At 42.3% G+C, this 18,974-nt stretch overlaps 1 long non-coding RNA gene across 1 annotated transcript; it reads right to left on the reverse strand.

Moving 5' to 3' along the window:
- Positions 1–375: 375 nt before the first annotated feature.
- Positions 376–9,296, reverse strand: LOC126522257 (uncharacterized). Its single transcript, XR_007597364.3, has 3 exons — positions 6,482–9,296; positions 2,990–5,396; positions 376–2,207 (listed from the first exon to the last, which is right to left on the reverse strand). It is a non-coding gene; the product is annotated as an uncharacterized lncRNA (long non-coding RNA).
- Positions 9,297–18,974: the final 9,678 nt, after the last annotated feature.

The raw sequence follows: 18,974 nt of genomic DNA on the forward strand, positions 1-18,974 counted from the left end.
TCAGCACTGCACAAGTCTAATGTCAAAACATTTCTAAGTTAAACCTATTTAACTGTTCTTCGAGACATGTTTTTATTTAAAACTTACGATTTAACATTTTAAGCAAGTAAGCTACACATAACAAATAAAAAAGACTGCACTTATGTACAGAGGAGACCCAGATAATCAAGTGCAATAAAAACAATATTCCAACTTATATAACATAATCTATGGGTTATACTATGCTTGCTAAAAACAACTGGTTGGCGATTGATAATCCAATCTAACAGTAAAAACAGCTGTCTTACCTTATGGTACTCTTGTTGGCACTTTTCCCCCACAACTTGTGCGTGTTAGCGTCAGTTGAAAATTGATCTGAAAAATACCACATTAAAAAGTTGGGCATCAATTTTATTCGGTCAAACAACATGCAACAGTGTATAAAAGCTTCACAACAGATAATATTACAAAAATAAATACAGCAACATTTATACTATTGTTTATTTATGTTGACAAACATACTTTTCCAAGACAAAGTATAATAGCTGACACAGACAATTTCACAGATTGCAATAACCACTAATACAAAACTTGCCATAACGCAAACACGCTGACAAAATATGTAGCACAGGTAGCCGTATTTTGTTACGGCAAAGATAGCACATGAATAATGAGGACAAGGGAGGAAGCAGAACACATAAACTATACCCAGCTGCATGCATGCAGCTGTAACAATATACATGGTGCACCAAGATTCAAAAGAAACAAAGAGGAAGATGTGAGGAAAGTTTCTTTTATCCTGTAAGAGGAGTTATCCTGTAAGTTATCCTGTAAGAGGAGATTATGCACTGGCTGTAATCTACCCTCAGCGCATACGTAAATAAGTTACATTAGGTGCCACATTTACAAATCACTCATACAATGTTCTTGCGATTGTCCTTATTCCAATTTTTAACTTGGAAAGCATGATTGATTTACGTAAAGCCTCCCTACGGCTTGGCACATATACAGAAAGAAGTGTTTCTATAAACACTGGATGTCATGGAAGGATGACTGACACATACCTCTTTCTCTTTTAATTCTTTTGTCTTTGTCTTTATGATTATCTACCACAGCAGTCTTTTGTAGAGTGAAACACATCCAGGTAATACACTGTGGACAACAAAGTGTGAATACCTGTTCTTGATTTCTGCCTTTCTCTGGTGTCCCGCTAAGGTAAGATTGGTGCAAAAAATTGTCTTCCCAATGTATGCGTTCCCACAAAACAGGAGCAGATGATAAGCCACATTAATGGTGCGTGAAATAAAACATCTGTTCTTAACTTACCACTGCCATTCCAATCTGGTGCGATTTTTTGCATTGTTGTGTACTCTAGCACAGGTGCTACGCAGTTCACTTGGTGCCCAGAGCAACTCTCACACCATAGCAGGATGTCAATTTTGTTTTCCAAATTCTAAGCGAAACTCTGGTTATGGGGGACAATTGCAAACTTATAGTTTTGCTTTGTATCTTCATTATGTTGTAGAGCAGGGTAGAAAGGAAGAACAGATATTTATAATTTGGGTTCCCACTGTGCATTGCATGGATATGTCTCAATGAACGATACAACTACTTGGTAGATAGACATATAAAAGATAAGAGAATTAAGGTCGAAGCCTACCATATCAGTTACTGGGAATGTTATGTGTAAATGAACTTTCGTGATTCCCAGTGATGAAACAGTTTTGACAATATGTGCCAAGGCAATCAAGTTACTCATGCTCTCAAAGAAAACAAAATAAAAACAAGCAAGATTACAAGAAGTTCGAATTTGCAACCTAAAGCGAGACACCTCACATGGCTGATTTATGTATTTACTGAGTATAAATTACATCTGGCGCATAATCTGCTTGTACAAGATGACGAACAATAAGTTACTGTTGCTTTCTCTCTGGGGCATTTGGCTCTTCTGAACACATGCACATTGTGTGGCACAACTGCGTAGATGTAGCTGGGCACAGCTGTTATTCAGCATCAATCTGTTTTTATGGTCCTGTACTATTATCGTTGTAATTTATAATTAGCAAATAGCCTAACTATTGGGTTGATCAGCTCCATTTTAAACAAAACATACTGACAGATTTCCCTGTTTATCGCTAAAAAAGAGATGGGTGCATCATTCCAGATTTCAAGAAACAGCGGTGGAACAGAACAAATGCTGAAGACACAAAATCTACAATGACCAGTACCTTCTTTTATTGAATGCCATGTACTAGCTATTTCTGCAATGAATACCATTACAAAAAACTGTAGCCTGAAAAAATAATTGGGAAATATTTACAAAAGTGACAGAGATTAGAACTGCATGTTAATTTCAAATGTCTTCTTAAACAAGATCACGATAATTGAAGTTTCATTAATTTCAGCAAAATGCTGACATCCCGTTATTGAAGCTAGTCAGTGCTGAAGGTATTGTTAGTTTGTAGGAGTCCTCAGACTGGCAGCTCTGAAATATTTGTCACCATACTTGGTGGAACATGCTTTGCTCTTTCAGATATTACTTTGCCAAAAAGCCTCCTGTAAGCCTTGTGGGACAATTCTGTGTGGAAGAGAAATCTATTTGATCATTACTTTTTGGGTATGTGTATCTCAGAAGTGGTGCTAGTCTGAGTTCTTACAAAGTAGACGTTATTGAGTACTGTAATTCTAATGCCTGCCACTGCTATAAATTTCTGTTAGTGAAAATTGTCGCACTGTCATGAAGCAGTTATGTTCAATAATTAGTGGCAGTCACCGCTGAAACACTCAGTACAAAACACAACATAAATATATGGAGTCAAAATTTAAATATACAACAAAGTTATAATCAAGTCTACATTTCACAGAACTGTCTTTTTTTCTTTTAGTGTGCCAATACCAACTGCACATTCACAAACATTTTAGTATTGCACTTCTGGCAAATGCAGGAAAATTCACTGTCTTTAACAGAAGCTCTTGGGAAGACAGCCGAGATTCGCTTCAACAAAAGGACTTGCCTTAAACTTTGCATCGCTATGTTGTAGGTCACTGTAGCAAGGGGAACGTTTTGCTGATTGAATATTACTCGAAATATTTTTATTATTTGTACTAGAGGTTTGAAAAGAGAGCCAATTGTAGAGTTCTTCATGCAGATTTCATATATTCCATTAGTTTTTGTTTAGCTGCTTCTTGAGTTATGCCCTACACAATGGCAAAATACATAGTGATATTTGCGGGCACTTTCTTGTGTATTAAATTTTTCAGCGCCCTGTAGACTGCAAGGTGCTGATATCTATTCAAACAGCATGTAAACTTAGTAGAAGTATGCAAGATAGTAGGCAGGCAGGAAGGCCGGCCTACTAATCTTGCATACCTCTCATGTACTCTGAAAAAAAATTATTGAGAATACTTCAATGATTTTTTTTCTCATAATAGCATGAAAATGACCTTGCGCACTTATAATTGTTCTATAGAAATGAAATTTGGCATACATACTCTTCAAAATATTCAGAATACCGATATCTAATTGAAATTGCAATCTGTAAAAATTATTTAAAGTGGCCTAATATATTTTTGCCAAGTTCCAGTAATTGTACAAGCTGTTTGGATAGGTATCGCCACTTTGCGGTATACAACTAGCTAAATAACATACAGCATGAAACTATTTGCGAAACTTTTTACACACGAAAGTGCCCATAAAGATATATTGCCACTATGTAGGACATAACTAAAAAACACCAGCTACACAAAAACCAATGGCAATACAAATCTACATAAAACTCCCTATGAATGGCGGCACATTCAAATCTCTAGTACAATTAAAGAAAGTTGTTTCGAGGAGCATTTCCCCTTAATAAGTGGGCGTCAGTGTTTCTACTAAAGGGTTAAAAATGCCTTGAGGCATACCATAGGGAGTTTTATACATAGCACATGCACGCATCTGCCTAAATAGCCCTATGCCCTGCTTGCATTCCTTAGACATTTTTCTGCATTCTGTTGTATGTCACCGTTTGCATCCCTTAACACTGACGGCGCAAAACCAAAAAACAGCCTAATAATACACTGAATTTTTAGCCTGTAAAGGGGTTGTATGCGAATGGGGGCAGCCAACTCTAGCATGAGAATAAACAAATACTTGTTCTCGCATTAATGAAACAAGTCAAAATATAATCTTGCAAATCTGGAAATTAATGCACAAAGAACCTTGCTGATTGTTACATTAGTGTCCCGAACAAGACCTTTGATGTTTAAAATTCCTAGTTTAATTCACTTTCCTCCAGTAACTAGGCTCTGACCTAGAATACTCAGTGTAGGAGACTAACCCAGGCCTGGAAGCCAATATTTAAATCTGAAATAGACATTCATCCCCCAACCACATGGCACTGCTACGTCATCAGAAGAAGCATGCATCGATGGACATTCAGTCTGTAAAATCATTTTCACATGATCTGTAGCGTTACTCTTGCACAAACAAATTCTGAAAATTAGGAAATACATCTGCTATTTAAAGCACTGCTGCAAACCTGTGTGTTTGAGAAATGCAATACTCAAAAGGTGTAATACAACCAATGTGTGCATGAAACCTATGCTGCCTTTGACATTCGTCAGTGTGGCAAATAAGCACTGAGAAATGCCAAGGGTATCATAGCTTTCATGTCTAAAACCTTGTATGCGAGTACCAGTATCTTAGCAGTGAAAGGAAGTCACATTATTACCAGACTTATGAGGGGAAGCCATGTTTCTCTAGTTCAATGTTTTCTTTCTTGTGCTCCAATATCCTTGAGTTTTTCAAAAATAACGGGTGCTTGAAATAAGTACTCTATATTGCTCTTAAATTTATCCTGCACCAGAGCCCGTGTTATGTTACATTTCTTGAACACATTGCAGTGCTGTCGATTATCAAAGGAAGAAAAAATGCCGTAAGTTGGCATTTTGGCCTTCTGTACAACAAGAATTAAGAACCTATCAATTACATCCACAAGTACAAAAGAACTATGAGAAACGGGGCTTAAAGGCAGGTATACATTATAATAGCAGGAGTAGATGGTGAGAATTCTAAGAAAAAGGAACTATTAAAAACTAGGTACTAAAGACACATATGAATTATAATAGCAGAAATATTTGCAAAGAATTTGAAGAGACAAATAGAATGTCTGTTCAAATCACTCCACCCCAACATTCATCCATGGTTCGATAAGTGATCACAGATGGTGATGCTGTTTGGATAGATGGTAGGTGAGGCACAGCTATGAAATAGGTAGAACATCAGAGGGGTCACCAAAGGTTGCACGCTGGTTGCACAGCAGGTTGCCTTGATCTCCGGACTCACTCGACACTGATGCATTGAGCCTGGTTATACGTCGTTCGCAAGAGGCCTGGCCCAAGTGTGCGGCATGGCTTGGGTAAAATTTCGAGGCAACCTGGAAAACACAGATCCATATATTTAAGCACCAAAATATTCTGTACCATAGGGCAAATCTGAAGTTTACCATCTGCACATAGCAGATGATGAAAACAGACACAAGTCACCAGACTCAAGGTATATAAATGTGCAAAAGTGTAAATGAATGTGAAGAGCTGCTTATCGGATGGAATCCTTCATTTTGTCTTTTGTGGATCAATAATAGTATCTTAACATAAAGTCAAGTGTACATAACCCTCCCTATTTGTGTAAGTAGGCTATTCCATGCCAGCTGTTCCAGCCTGGCACACGACCACTTGGAATTTCTGTTTGAACACTGAGGGCCCTTCAATATAGAACAAATCTCAATTTCACGCAATACTTAAAGCAAAAAAAATTTCACTGGCATAAACATTATGTCAAATTTTGTGTAACGCACCAAAGTATGCATCACAAAATGGCACAGCGAAAAATTTGGTTCCTTCATTAAGAGGACCAAATTTTTAACGACAATGAAGAGAGGCCTTATAACCGAAAACTTAACTCCTTATTAGCCACTGCTCAGTTTATTATGGCTGATTAAAAATGGACAAAATAGCTTATTAACTTCATTTTCACAGAAGTGACCTACAGCAAAAGCTGCAAATTTATGCAATCCATGTGTTTAGGACTTGTGCTGCGTGCAAGAATGGTATCAGAAAGATACATTACACCGCAGTACAGAGAGAGGAGGATGAACTTGGAAAAGTCAGCTTTGGTGTCCGTTTATCGGCCTACTTACCATTGAGGCAGCCCTAGTAAATTTATGCCAAATACCATGTATGAGAGTACATTATATTGTTTTTAAATTGGTAAAGCTTTATCAAAGTAGTTTTTGTATTAAGCAAGAAAAAAATTGTACAAGTGGTCTCTTGTAGTTTCAAAACTTGCATCGCATTTCGCCTAATACACATAGCCTCTTGGCGGCTAAGACAAAATGCATGGACTTGAGCATCCCTGCACAGATAGCAGGGAGTCTAAACTGCTTTGAAGTTACTTCTTTCATTGCTGAGTGACTACAAGCCATTTCACTCAAAAAGAGGCCGCTCAATTACAGGTATTTACCTGAATCTTTCTGTCGGCTGTCAGCCTGCTGGCATCATCACTAAGCCTGCCAACTCCCTAGTGGACGTAGTCGGGTCATGGTGGCGGCAGGATGCAGTGGCAGAAGCTGCCAAAGGCTCCCAACTCCCAAGTGGACGTAGTCAGGACAGGGTGGTGGTAGGACGCAGGAGTAGGAGCCGCCAGAGTGTACCTGCAACAAATTTGCACAATTGTTCTTAGTCCTACCATGTCACGATTTACAATAAAAAATGAGCTGTCTGAGTAACACGGCTACCAATACAAATAAAGGTAAACAGTTAGGTCCTACGACACAACTAGAAGCCCGACAAAAAAGAAACGGTACTTATGTTTATGAAAATCTAAACAATGAAAGAAAAATGTGCAACTGATTTGTGCGTGGAAGCTCGGTTGAAACGTGAGCTCATACCATCAAGTGATCTGCTAGTCAACTGCAAGCCTGCCACCTTAAAATGTCATTGTAAATTTTTTTACATGCATTATTTTAAGCTGCATTAATACAAGTTCAAAATCTTTCAATATAAGTAAATCACCAAGCTAATTCAATTAACGAATTCCAGTGGTCGTTAATGCAACAAAGTGCAAGGTCGGAATGAAGCTGGCCAAACTGGCCAGTGAAAAATAAAAATGTGGTTCTCTACATCTTGTTTTCCTGGCTTTCGCTCTAGCACTGGAATATACAAGAATTTTGACATTCCTGATATTTCACCTTGCTAATTTTTCACCCTGCTAATTTTAGAGCAATAATGCTTTCTTTTAACCGTAAATAGTGATAGAACAAGAAAATTCATTGGAGCCAATGTTTTGAGAAGAAAAATCTCCTTCTCTTTGTCGAAATATTGGCTCCAGCGATCCTTGTTCTATGGCTCTTCATCAGTTCAAGTCTGTCTTCCTGTGTATCTCTGTACTTTCAATGTTATGTCAATGAAATTGTAATAACGGATCATTAGTAAATGTAGCTGATGAGGAACTTGGGCTTGTTGGTAGATAATGACAGAGTAACTGCGCAACATAGAGATACGGACAAGGGAGGCTTGTGTGTGTTGTCTCCTCCAGCCATGTCTCCCCTTTGGGCGATTACTCTGTCTCAATGTAAAACTGTTACCCTTTGCACAATAATAGTAAAATGCATAAAGACAGGAAAGTGGACACAAAAATTACAACAAATAGCATCATATGCTAATGAGATATACGAAAGTGCCTGCTACGATTTGTCTCACCCATAACGGGCTGGATAAGATGGCGACTTCTGGCTGCTGCCATTTCTTGAATACCTAAAATAAAATACATTTTCAAAATTTAAAATATACACAGGACAACAGCAGTACCCGAAGACATAACGCATTGTTTAGTACAAGAAGGTAAACTAATCTCTGATACACAGCAGACGAAATTTCCTTTATTAAATTAGTAGAAAAATACACCACACTTCATTTCATTCAATAGTGTCAGCGTTTCTTGGTACAAGAAAAAAGGTATTTCTGCATGGAAGCAGCAAAATAATAAATGGCCTTCTACTTTCACAAAATATGCTGCAGCGACTAAGCCAACTACAGCTGTATATATTTAAAATTGTTGTATGCACATTACAATAGCCAAGACAGGTTAAACTTCGGTTCATATGCAGCTCACAGGAAGGTAAAACTTTGCAATCAACTCATTTCTGCTTGGCAACTATACGCACTAACATAAAACTACAAATAAAAGGACCCTTTTTTTCATAAAACGCAGGACTCAATATAAAAAACCCAGTAGCAATATTACAATTTCACCACATAACACAGCCACGTTTTGTAAGCCTAGTAGGTTTTACTATATAAATGCTGCAGCATATTCATGCTTTCAAATATATGCAACAGTGAAAATAAAGATTACGTAAAAATAATACATTATATATAGGCTTAGATTGTCAGCTAACGTGTTTTGTGTTTTCTACTTACAGCCAAATGCACATAAAATTTGTTCTGTTTCAGCGCTTTTAAAGTGCTGTGTCTGTTCACTTGTGCGTGCAGCCGCTTTACCGCTCTTAAAATATATGTGCTGCCACATCGCCTGACACTGCTATACAGCGTTGTAGCGCTTTTATTATTCGCGGTAATATACCTAAAGCGCTAGTAAATCTTCAGAATACACAAGCTGTCTTTTCGACTACCTGTCTTCGCCAGCCAAAGTCACACTAGTGCTAGTATTGTATCTACACTTCAAGTTACGCAGTACTTGATATTCTACGGATTTTTCGATGCGACAGGCCACTCGTCACTAGAGTCGTTACGAACGGTGTTTATCCTGGCAGTAAAACTTTGCAATAATTTCAGATGCTCTCCTGAGGCTTCCGTCTGCCAGTAGTATTTTCGCATACATACGCGCACGCATGCCTAAGAAACGTCTGTGAACTGCCACGAGAAACGTGGCGCAAAATATAGCCACACCGGAAGGGCCGAGTACGCGCCGTTTGTAAACTCGGAACAAAAGCTGATATGCTTACCTGAGACGTTAACAGAAATATGGCACAAGTCACAGGTCCCCGCTGGTAGTGGTTCGTATGCATCTGGTCGTCTCTGTCCGTTGCGATCTCCCATATCACAATGAAAGATGCAGTGCAAACCGCAGCACTTCGAGCGCTTGTGGCGGTCCGGCGAGCTGCAGTTGCTCGATGTAGGCAAAGACGAAATCGGCGATACGCTGCTGCTGGCGGCGGTCCCCCCGTCGCAATCACACAGCACGGACAGAAGATCCCACCGTAACTTGCCACAACGCTTGGTTGCAGTCGCCCCTAACGCAGCGATTTCAGAACCACTCAACGACAACGTACTCGCACGTGATGCAGCGCAACTTCAATATGGCGTCATGCTATTGACGGCTTCGGCTTTGGATCATTTTGTATCTGCACAACTGAGCAAAACAGTTGCGTTAGTTTCGGTTTTGTTTCCTCGCGTTGAAATAAAAACTGTTTTGCTCACTGATAATGTTACGTCACTTAAGTAATGTTCACGAATGAAACAGCCATGAATTTAACACGCGTGTTGAAATACCCACTACGTTCACTTGGCAGAAGCAAAATTTGCTCGTCCGAGCGTGGTTGCGTTTGAAATATCTATCAGTGGGCTGTCGGAGCATGCTCGCAGTGTGAAGACGCGGCGTAATTGTCCTTAATTTGCTTAGCTATAACGGTGCGGCTGCCCTTGATTTGTCGAGTGCAGTTTGCTCTGATGTGAGGTAGAACTAGAAAGCCGCCCATGTTAGTGAATGATCTAGTGCACCTGAAGCTGCCAGAACTCCGGTATTTCCTCCACAAGTTCTTGCGACTGTGTGCCGCTGTCACCAAATGCGAGCGTAGTCATTTGGCGGAGATTTAGCAACGCATTTTCTAGAACTATCGTTCACCGCTCTCTCACGACATGGAGAAGCAGCGTGGTTGATCCTTAGTAAAAGTTTCTATTTATTGGGAATTCTGCGATAGCAATTATATCGACACGACCACCGAAATATATCTGTCGGTGTTGCCGTGAGCTTACGTATAAAGTCAAGTGCGATAAGATCCTATCCTGCGCCGTTGGCTGTGCGCGTTAAAGGAAGTGTACGAGAATGAGCCGAGATGCATAGTGCCTGGATGGGTGCCCCCGAGTATCTATAGGTGGTCACGTGATAAAATGCGCGCAAGCCCGGGAAAGGAGGCGTTGGTTTAGCACGCTTCTCCTCTGGCCGTTGCGACAGCCCGGTCTGGCGCCACTCTCGCTCTGTCTTGGAGAGAAGGAGATTCTTGTTGATGGGAAGGAAGGGTTGGGGTACTGTCTTGGAGATAATTTCCGATGGGGCAAAGCAAGGGGGGGAGGAGGCGGGAGAGAGGGAGGGCGCTTTTATAGCGCCATTTCAAGTTTCGGAGACGCTTTGAAGGACGAGGCAGCAGAAGCGTCCTGTCCGCTCTGTTCGCGCCCTCCATCACGCCGACACTGTGAGAGCGAGCGTTCGCGGTCATTAAGTGAGATCTGTTCATGTCTGCGCGTGCGCGCGCGACCCCGTGCTTGCTAATTTACGGAGTAAGCGATTGTTTGCTACAGTTTATTCAGGCGATGAAACTACGAACCTTGGTTCGTGCAGCATTGGGGGGAAACTGCTACATTTTTGTTTTTACATTTCTAGGGGGTTCAAAAGCAGTGCTGCGTACGCTAATATCTGTTTCTGGTCGCGGAACGCAACGCACTGCGGTAGCCCAGCGGCTTTGGTGTTGCGCTGCTGAGCTCGAGGTCACGGGTCCAATCACAACCGCAGCAGTCGCATTCCAATGGGGGCAGAATGCGAAAGCGCGCGTATACTGTGCATTCCGTGCACGTTAAATAACTCGAGCTGCTGAAAATAAATCTGCAGTTTTCCATTACCGTGCGCCTCATAACAATATCTTGATTTTGGAACCTAAATCCTCAACATTTAATTTTACGTAGCGCAATTACATTTAAAATCGACACCGTTGAGTCTCTTTAGTAGCCAATGCTTTTTTTAAGATTTACTTATGGTCAGAATCCAGTGTGACAAATCCGAGTCTTCCTTAGCATAGGAAGCCAGCTATCGCTTAAGCGTGTGAGATATTAACAAACATGTTCAAGGAAAATCGATATTTAGAGTTCGATGTAATTGCAGAACATGACAAGGACGAAAGAATGATACACCGCATTACAACCAGGACAGGAACCCGAGGGACTGCCTAGAACAGAAGACGTTATCTGGTATTTCTTCTCCAGCATTTTAATCTTTCTCTCGCCAGGCTCATGTCGAATATCAGAGGAGTCGCGATCTTCCACGATGACTCTTCGCGTGCTATTAAGAGTCAAACGACCCATATACAAATGTTGACTCTTGTTCTGTGACTCTACCCGCGCGAAAATGGGTCTTCGTAATGCCCCAACCACTGGCACGCGCCGAAAGCTTCGGCGCGCGCTGGCAAGCGAACGCGTCGCTTCGCTTTGGCTGGAGGAAAAGGGCGAGCAACCACTGGAGACAAGCTCCGACGCGCGCCGAAGCTCGCTCCTCGGCTGCGGCGCACTGTTGCTGGACTATTCCGTCTTCATACGTCAAAGTCCGGCCTAAAACAGCCTGCTGTAAACTAAGCTTAAAACAATAAGTTAGTGATCTGTATGTGCTTTTAGATATAAAAAACACGTTTGAATAATGAATATACACCTGCCGCAACAGTTCGTTTTTATTTTTGAAGTAACAATAGTGTACAAAATATCGACATCAGTGCTCGCGCGTCGTCTGTCTGCAAGATCGCTTTGCAAACACCTGCACGACGATGCCATATATCAAAAACTGTTGCACCATTTCATTTTTTGGTAGCTTATTGCACAGCCAACTATGTAAGAATTAGGCGTGCAATGTATAACTGAAAAAATCTGTGTTGGAAATATTGCCACGTAGTAGTGACGGTAAATAAGTAGTGCCGGCTCAATCGCAACGATAGCGGCGAGCAATGTCGGCAATCGAAGAAAATCTCATCTGCGGGTCAAGCGCGTCGGTTTGCATACGGCAGTCGTCGAAATTTACAGCCTATTCGCTGGTGCCCGCGCGCCTTCCAGAAACTAAAACACAAGTCGTGTCGCGTATGCAATCAGATTAGCAAGGTTCGTCGACAACAGACAGAACCATCGATAACATTCGCGAAACTACCGATACGTTCAGGCGCATCCTGCACCGAGCGATAACGTTTAACAGTTTTTAGCCGGTGAAATACGCTAACCGGATACAGATAAAGCATCCGTGTCAATATAATTATGCTTGTTGGTGCATGAGAGAAACGTGAACAAGTGGGTTCTGAGAAAATCAGCAAAATAGAATTGAAACACCTGTAGCACTCAAAAAAAAAAAAACTAGAATAGCTAAAATGTATGTAATTCGTATCTTGTCTCCCCCCAATTCTTGATTCTGCCAAAACTAGCCCATGGAGCACCTCTATTATTCTAGGATGTTTTGATGCATCAACACTGCATCTGGAGGCCTTCACATTGAGTGTATTGCTACAAAACATTTTCACAGTGTAAGGGCCATGTTCTATTGTAACTGGTTTCCACATATCAAGTTTGCCTTTCTTTACATTAATGAAATGACATACCGTCAGATAATACAAGCTTGAGAATTAGAGGGTTTTAATAGGAGTCTTTTGTTGCCCTTTGCCAAGTCGTACTATTGAAGCACTTATTCGAATGTATGGGAGTAGCTCATTTGCATAGTATAAGAAATATATAAACAGGTTATTTTCAATTTATACACTTCGTCACCACAAAAAGAAAAATTGCAGTTTATTGTTTTCAGCCTGCTATGATGTTTTGACTGAGAAAGATATATTCAATTTGTTCTGCGAGGCACGCAATAATTGCTGTGGCATATTATTTTATTGCACAACACTGCATACAGTAGCCAGCCATTATGAAAACTCAGAAGAAATGAATAGCACAATGCATATGATCAGGCACATAGCATATTATTGCACTTTCTTAATTCATGCCAGAACGACGACCACAGGCGTCCTTCTCCAACAAGGTCAGCATCCATCGTGCCTCCTTACCATCGGGCTTCACACCCTCAGCACGTTCAACCTCAGCTTTGTGGTGTTTAAAACAACCTCAAGTGCGTCTTACGGTTCCAGGGATAAGAAAGAAGACCGTCCTGCCTACCTTGGCCTTGAAGCAAGCAGCTCTGGATTGTTTGCACACTTTCCACTTTGATCGAGTCCACATATATACGGATGGTTCTTCCACTCAGACCAGCTCCACCAGCGCAGTGGTTATACCATCACGATCACTAAGCATCCAATACAAGATTTCTCACTTGACAACATCGACCGGTTCGGAGCTTGTTGCCCTCCGAGGTGCCGTTGATTATATTAATAACCAACCGGCTAATCGGTGGGCAATATTCTGCGATTCAAAGGCGGCCTTACAATGCCTTCTGTCATTTCTTCGTCGCGGGTCATGTGAACAACTCGTGTCGGAGATACGAGAAAATCACCATCACATGATCATGAAAGGACACGACGTCGTGTTTCAGTGGCTGCCTGGCCATTGCGGTATCTCCGGCAACGACCTCGCTGACGAAGCTGCAAGGAAAGCCCACGAAGGAGCAACCCTTGTTTCTGTACCTTTATCGCGGACCGACACAGCCCAACACTTAGGCAAGTTAGCACACTCTTTTGACATTCGAAAAGTGGCACACACCTGAATTCACTCAACATCGATTGCATTCCCTCGATCCCTCTATGCAACTGCGGCTGTTACCAGGTCTTCTGCGAAATGAGGAAACAGTGCTGTGCCGCTTACGTTTGGGCGTCGCATTCACCAGTGCATATGCATTTTTGATTGGAATGGCTGATAGCGCCGAGTGCAATGCCTGCGGTGTCGAGGAAACCATAGAACACCTAATGTGCTACTGCCCATCTTTTGAAGATGAAAGGCAAGACCTCTGCAGAGCTCTCAATCAGTTAGATGGAAAGCCGTTCACCTTGAACAAGATCTTGGGACCATGGCCTCGCATATCGCAGCTACAAAAGGCCACAAAAGCGCTGCTGCGATATTTGAAAGATACCGGATTGAGTCAGCGTCTGTGATCCAGACTGAGTGACCGCCTGATATCCCCAGTGGACTTAATTGCACGAAAGCTACTGCACTAAAATAGTATACTAGTACATACTTAAAAAGCACAATTTTATACTACGATAATAGTCAATCATTGAAATTTTTATTGTATTGCCCAGGAACAGCTAGAGAGCCTTTGTACTGGTGCACTTAACGAGCACTATGTGAGACAAAATGTAAAGAAAACATGAATGCAGTAGACAAAAAAATGGAAGATAGAGAAACAAATAGGAAAAAAAGGAAACGCGGAAAAGTAAAAGGGAGTTAATCCTACGTGATTATCTACAGATACACAAAACACAGGAAATGAACTCTGAAGTATGTTTTGGAGTCGAGTCTTTTTAGCACAATCTTGTAACAAGCCCAGGCAACGAATGTGGAATGCTACCTGGTATACTGTTGCGGCACAAACAAATGCATATGATCAAGAAGCTTTAAGGAATGTATAATGTCATGGACCACCTTATACAGGAACAAAAGGTGCAGGAACAAAGGCTCAACTGTGGTCGCCAGAATGGCAAAAGTGGTGCTTGAAGATAGACATCAATTTATTCTGAATGCGTTCAATGAGGTCAGTATTAGATTTGCTCATTGCACCCCCCTCCTACAGAGGCATACTCTAGTAGTTGGAGGCACACAGCACAATTTCAGAAACACAACAGGTGAGTGGAAATCATGCAATATACGGCATGCAATTCCAAGAGCGTGAAGGGCATCTTGTGTAATTATCTATGTGAAGAGAAGCTTAGCATTTTGTCGAAGTACACACCAAGATCTTTGATTTCATCGACCCTAAGGAGTGGAGCATCACGTAGGGTGTATCAAAATTTCACATGGTGCGTTTCGTGCACATAACTTAATGCCATAGTGTTGGAAGCATTTAAGAGTACTTATTGCTTCTGCACCAGTTCGAGAGTGAAAAAAATGTCTTTTTGGAAGTCGATGCAGTAGTGAACACTGTTGACAGTCTGAAATAGCCTGAAAGTCTGAAATGTTGGCACACAAAGTCATGCTGTTCATTTATTAAAATGCTCTTAGCACTAACAGAAAGCGAGGAATCCCATATCGATTCAAACACCTGACGCACTGAAGAGGATATATATAGGTCGGCAGTTAGTAACTGCACATCTAGCACCTGATTTGTGCATGGGCAATGTTCATGCTACCTTCCGAGCGCTTGAAAAGGTACTAGACTTTAGGGAACTATTGAAGATAATAATAATAATAATAATAATAATAATAATAATAATAATAATCTTAGTGGTAACTTGGCACACTAGACTAAAAAGAAGGCTGATGCCTGCATGTTAGAGCATCTGATAACCAGCCATCTAAAGCAGGAATTTGCAGGATGCAGAAGACACTTCCTTCCCCTCCACGTGCACACACACTTGCTCAATAACACAGCACGGCACACACGCACACACTCGACAGGTGCACAACACACAGGAGTGCCAATGAAGTCTGGTTCCAAGGAAGGAGAATCCAAATCGCCAGGGGGGTGGAGAGAAAGCTCTGCATGCCAGATATAATCATGGAGTTGTGGTGTCGGGCCATACAGGCGTGATGAGGGCTCAGGCTGTGCTGACCACTTGTTCAGACGAACTGAAGAAAGATTAGTGCTGTTTAGAGAGACGTCAAACACCCTGCAGTATAGAGTAGTGCAATGTTGTGTTGGTATTGCAGGCTGTGCTACTTGAGGGGTTTGAGGCAATCCTCGAAGGCTGGCATGAGCTTGTGACAACCGAAAAGACGGGAGTAAAGGGTGCGTATTGTCCGGCGCAGAACAAGCTTAAGTTTGTTAGCGTCGCGAGTTTGGTACGGGAACTATACTGATGAGCAGTACTCAAGTCGTGACAGAATGATAGAAGCGTAGAGTGCTCGGAAAACCTTAGGTCATCAGGGAAGGGAGACACGGGACACAAACCCAAGAAAGGGCCGGTGCTTACATACAGTGCTGGTGACATATGTGGAAAAGTTGAGAGAACAGCTAAATGCTACACCCAGAATGAGAAGGGCCCGAACAGTCTTTAGAGAAGTGCCTCCAAGGAAGAAGGTTGGACGTGCAGCAGTTTCGTTGTGGCTGATACGCATGGCAGCACTTTTTACGGTGCTACTACAAAGTTTGATATTGTAGGCCCAGTCGTTCACCTTTACGGAATGTATTTATTGTAAGCACATATGCTGTGCATCGGCATATTGTTCTTGTGGAAGCGTTAACTTGTTAATCAAACACATTCTGGGCAGATGCATTAGTAACTTGGTTTTGAGTACATCTTTGTCCTGACTACAATTTATAGTATCGCAGCAAGAAACATTTTAGTAGAGGCTGAAGGGATTCCAGCAGTTTAAGCATACTGACTGCACAAAACACTGATGACACCTCTTCACCTTCCCCACAATGCACTCACACCATCTACACTTTCCATAAGCAAAAAGTGAGATAAAAATTCAATTACAGTTTCATTGACTCAGTACTTGCTGCTTCTGAAGCGGGCATCGAAGCAATCGTGGTATACGCTGCTACATGCATAGGTCTTGCATGATGCAGGTCCTGCTATGCACTGCACACAGGGCACACGTTGCAAACAAATAATTTATTTTTGCAGTGCTCAACTATAACGACACACTGACTCAAATATGACTGCGTTGCCACGTATGCTTCAGTGCGTCAGTGTTCTTAATCGCTACACGAGCGATTTATCCCCAACTAGCCCAAAAGACGGTCGCACTTGAAAGAAGTGAGTGAATGAGTACAGTGAACTTGTACTGAACTGGATTCACATGCCGAATAAAAGAGCGCAGTGTCATCTGAAACAGGCGGCACGGCTGATTATGTAAGTACTTCCAATAGTTCGGCTACTAGTGTAGTTCGCTTTCGGGAGTTATCTTTACCACTGGAAACAGCGCAGAGCTTGCCCGTTAAACTTGAGTCAACCGACACCACACGAAACACGCCGCGGTTGACCAACCCAACTTCCGCACGGTTCATTCACCACATCACAGGTCACACGAAGTCAAGAGTGCCATATTTTAAATCACTGTAGCACCAAACGGACCTGAAAATTCATTTCCTTCGACAGATTTCTCAGGTGAGTTCGTTCACTCGCCAGTTACGAACTCGATGGACGCGCTAGGCCTACGCGTAACGTAAACAACATCGGCGGTAGGCGAGTGTTGATTATCCAGACTTCGGAGCTCGTAAACGTGTTTCCATTCGTTTTGAGCACAACAAAATGCACATACAACAAGCACAGACGTTGCGGCAATCGTGATTCGGTTGGCTGTTTTAGCAGACGATCGTACCGAGCCCGGCGGAACCCAGTGGGCAGGTTGGATTAGTCGGCGTCGTTCGAAGTCGCTTCGGATCCACGTCGCACTGCCACAACTCACGGTCGTCGGTCGGTCGGTCGTGTCGTTGTCGGCCTACTATTACAACACTGTCTTTCAGGAACACTGTCGCGCGCGTCGTGCGTCCAAAAAAACTCGGACGATCATTGGTGCCGGGCGCCTTCGTACGGTCGGCCATTACAGGCCTAGCAGCCGGAGGCTCCGCAGCCTTCGATTGGTTGACGCCTGCGAGGCGTCGCAGCCTCTCATTGGTGCACGCCGGCGCAGCTTCGCCGCGCGTCGGCAAACTTCTAGCATCGGCAGTAGACATAATCGCTGCGCGACGTTCCGCTTCGCCGAGATCCCGACCGACGCTTTGACGCATTTGACCCTTCGGCGCGCGCCGAAGCTTTCCAGCGCGTGCCAGTGGTTGCGGCATAAGAAAAAAGAGAGTCAAGTTGCCGTGACTCACTTTTTACTCTCTTTTTTCTTAGAGTGTATTGCGGACGATGCTGCTCTGATGATCCTGTAGGGCACCTTCTGCTTTATTACCACCTACCCTGGCCCCCTGAGTTCTCATAAGGCACTCCACAAAAACAACCGCATGATCAGAAAGTCACCAGCCTACATCTTGTCCAAGCCTCTGATTGAAGTTGTTGAAAACCATCATACTTTCTCAGTTCCCCGTTTACTTCTACAACCTAGAAATCTTCCGCCCTGAATATTGTTTATGTGCGCCATGCGGAAAACGCCGACAACGCTGTCCGCCACCAAAGCTGCGAAGAGTAGGCGGGCTCGGGCGAGCACTGTTCCCGTCAGCGCCTATGCGCATGCTGTCATGCTTGCGTTCTCGATCGTGATTTAATGCTTCTGTAAGCCTTCAGCGATGTCTTGAAACAACTGTTGCGCGGTTGGGTGCTTTAACATGTACAAAAACTTGTCAGGCACACATTTAGTTTCCGGTGCTGCTTCGCGATCAAGAGTGACGGTAGCGATAGATCGCGGCTGTTCGACGGAGAAGATAAGCAATCGCGCTTTGTTTACTGCCCTTTTAGAGGGATAACTGTGTTTTTCTTTTTTGATATTATCGCTAGTCTCGCTTGTTCAAGCTATAGCGAAATTTCTAACAGTGGAAAAAGAAAGTTGATCTTTGGTTTATTTCCTCTCGTACGCTTATAATGCCACCATACTCGCTGAACTTAATACTATAGAAAACACTAAAACGAATAAAATTAGAGTACATCTGGCTTATGGGATTCCATTACCTTTATTAGCATATTAGAGCTTCTGAAAATTATTGCACTCGTTTTATATTTTTCAACTTACGATCGAATAGCTACTCTAACCACAAATAAAACACCTGAAATTTTCAACTCCTAACTGATGTCTCCATTGCAACATATATCGAATGATATTGAATAGCCGTATAAAGCAGGTATCAAATCTAGTGAGACTATCCTTATTATGCTTTGTGTGGCCGTGAATCGATCCTCCTCCCCAAAGAAATCCTGTAGAACACAAAT

This window comes from Dermacentor andersoni, chromosome 6, assembly GCF_023375885.2.
Source record: "Dermacentor andersoni chromosome 6, qqDerAnde1_hic_scaffold, whole genome shotgun sequence".
Lineage (NCBI taxonomy): Eukaryota > Metazoa > Arthropoda > Arachnida > Ixodida > Ixodidae > Dermacentor > Dermacentor andersoni.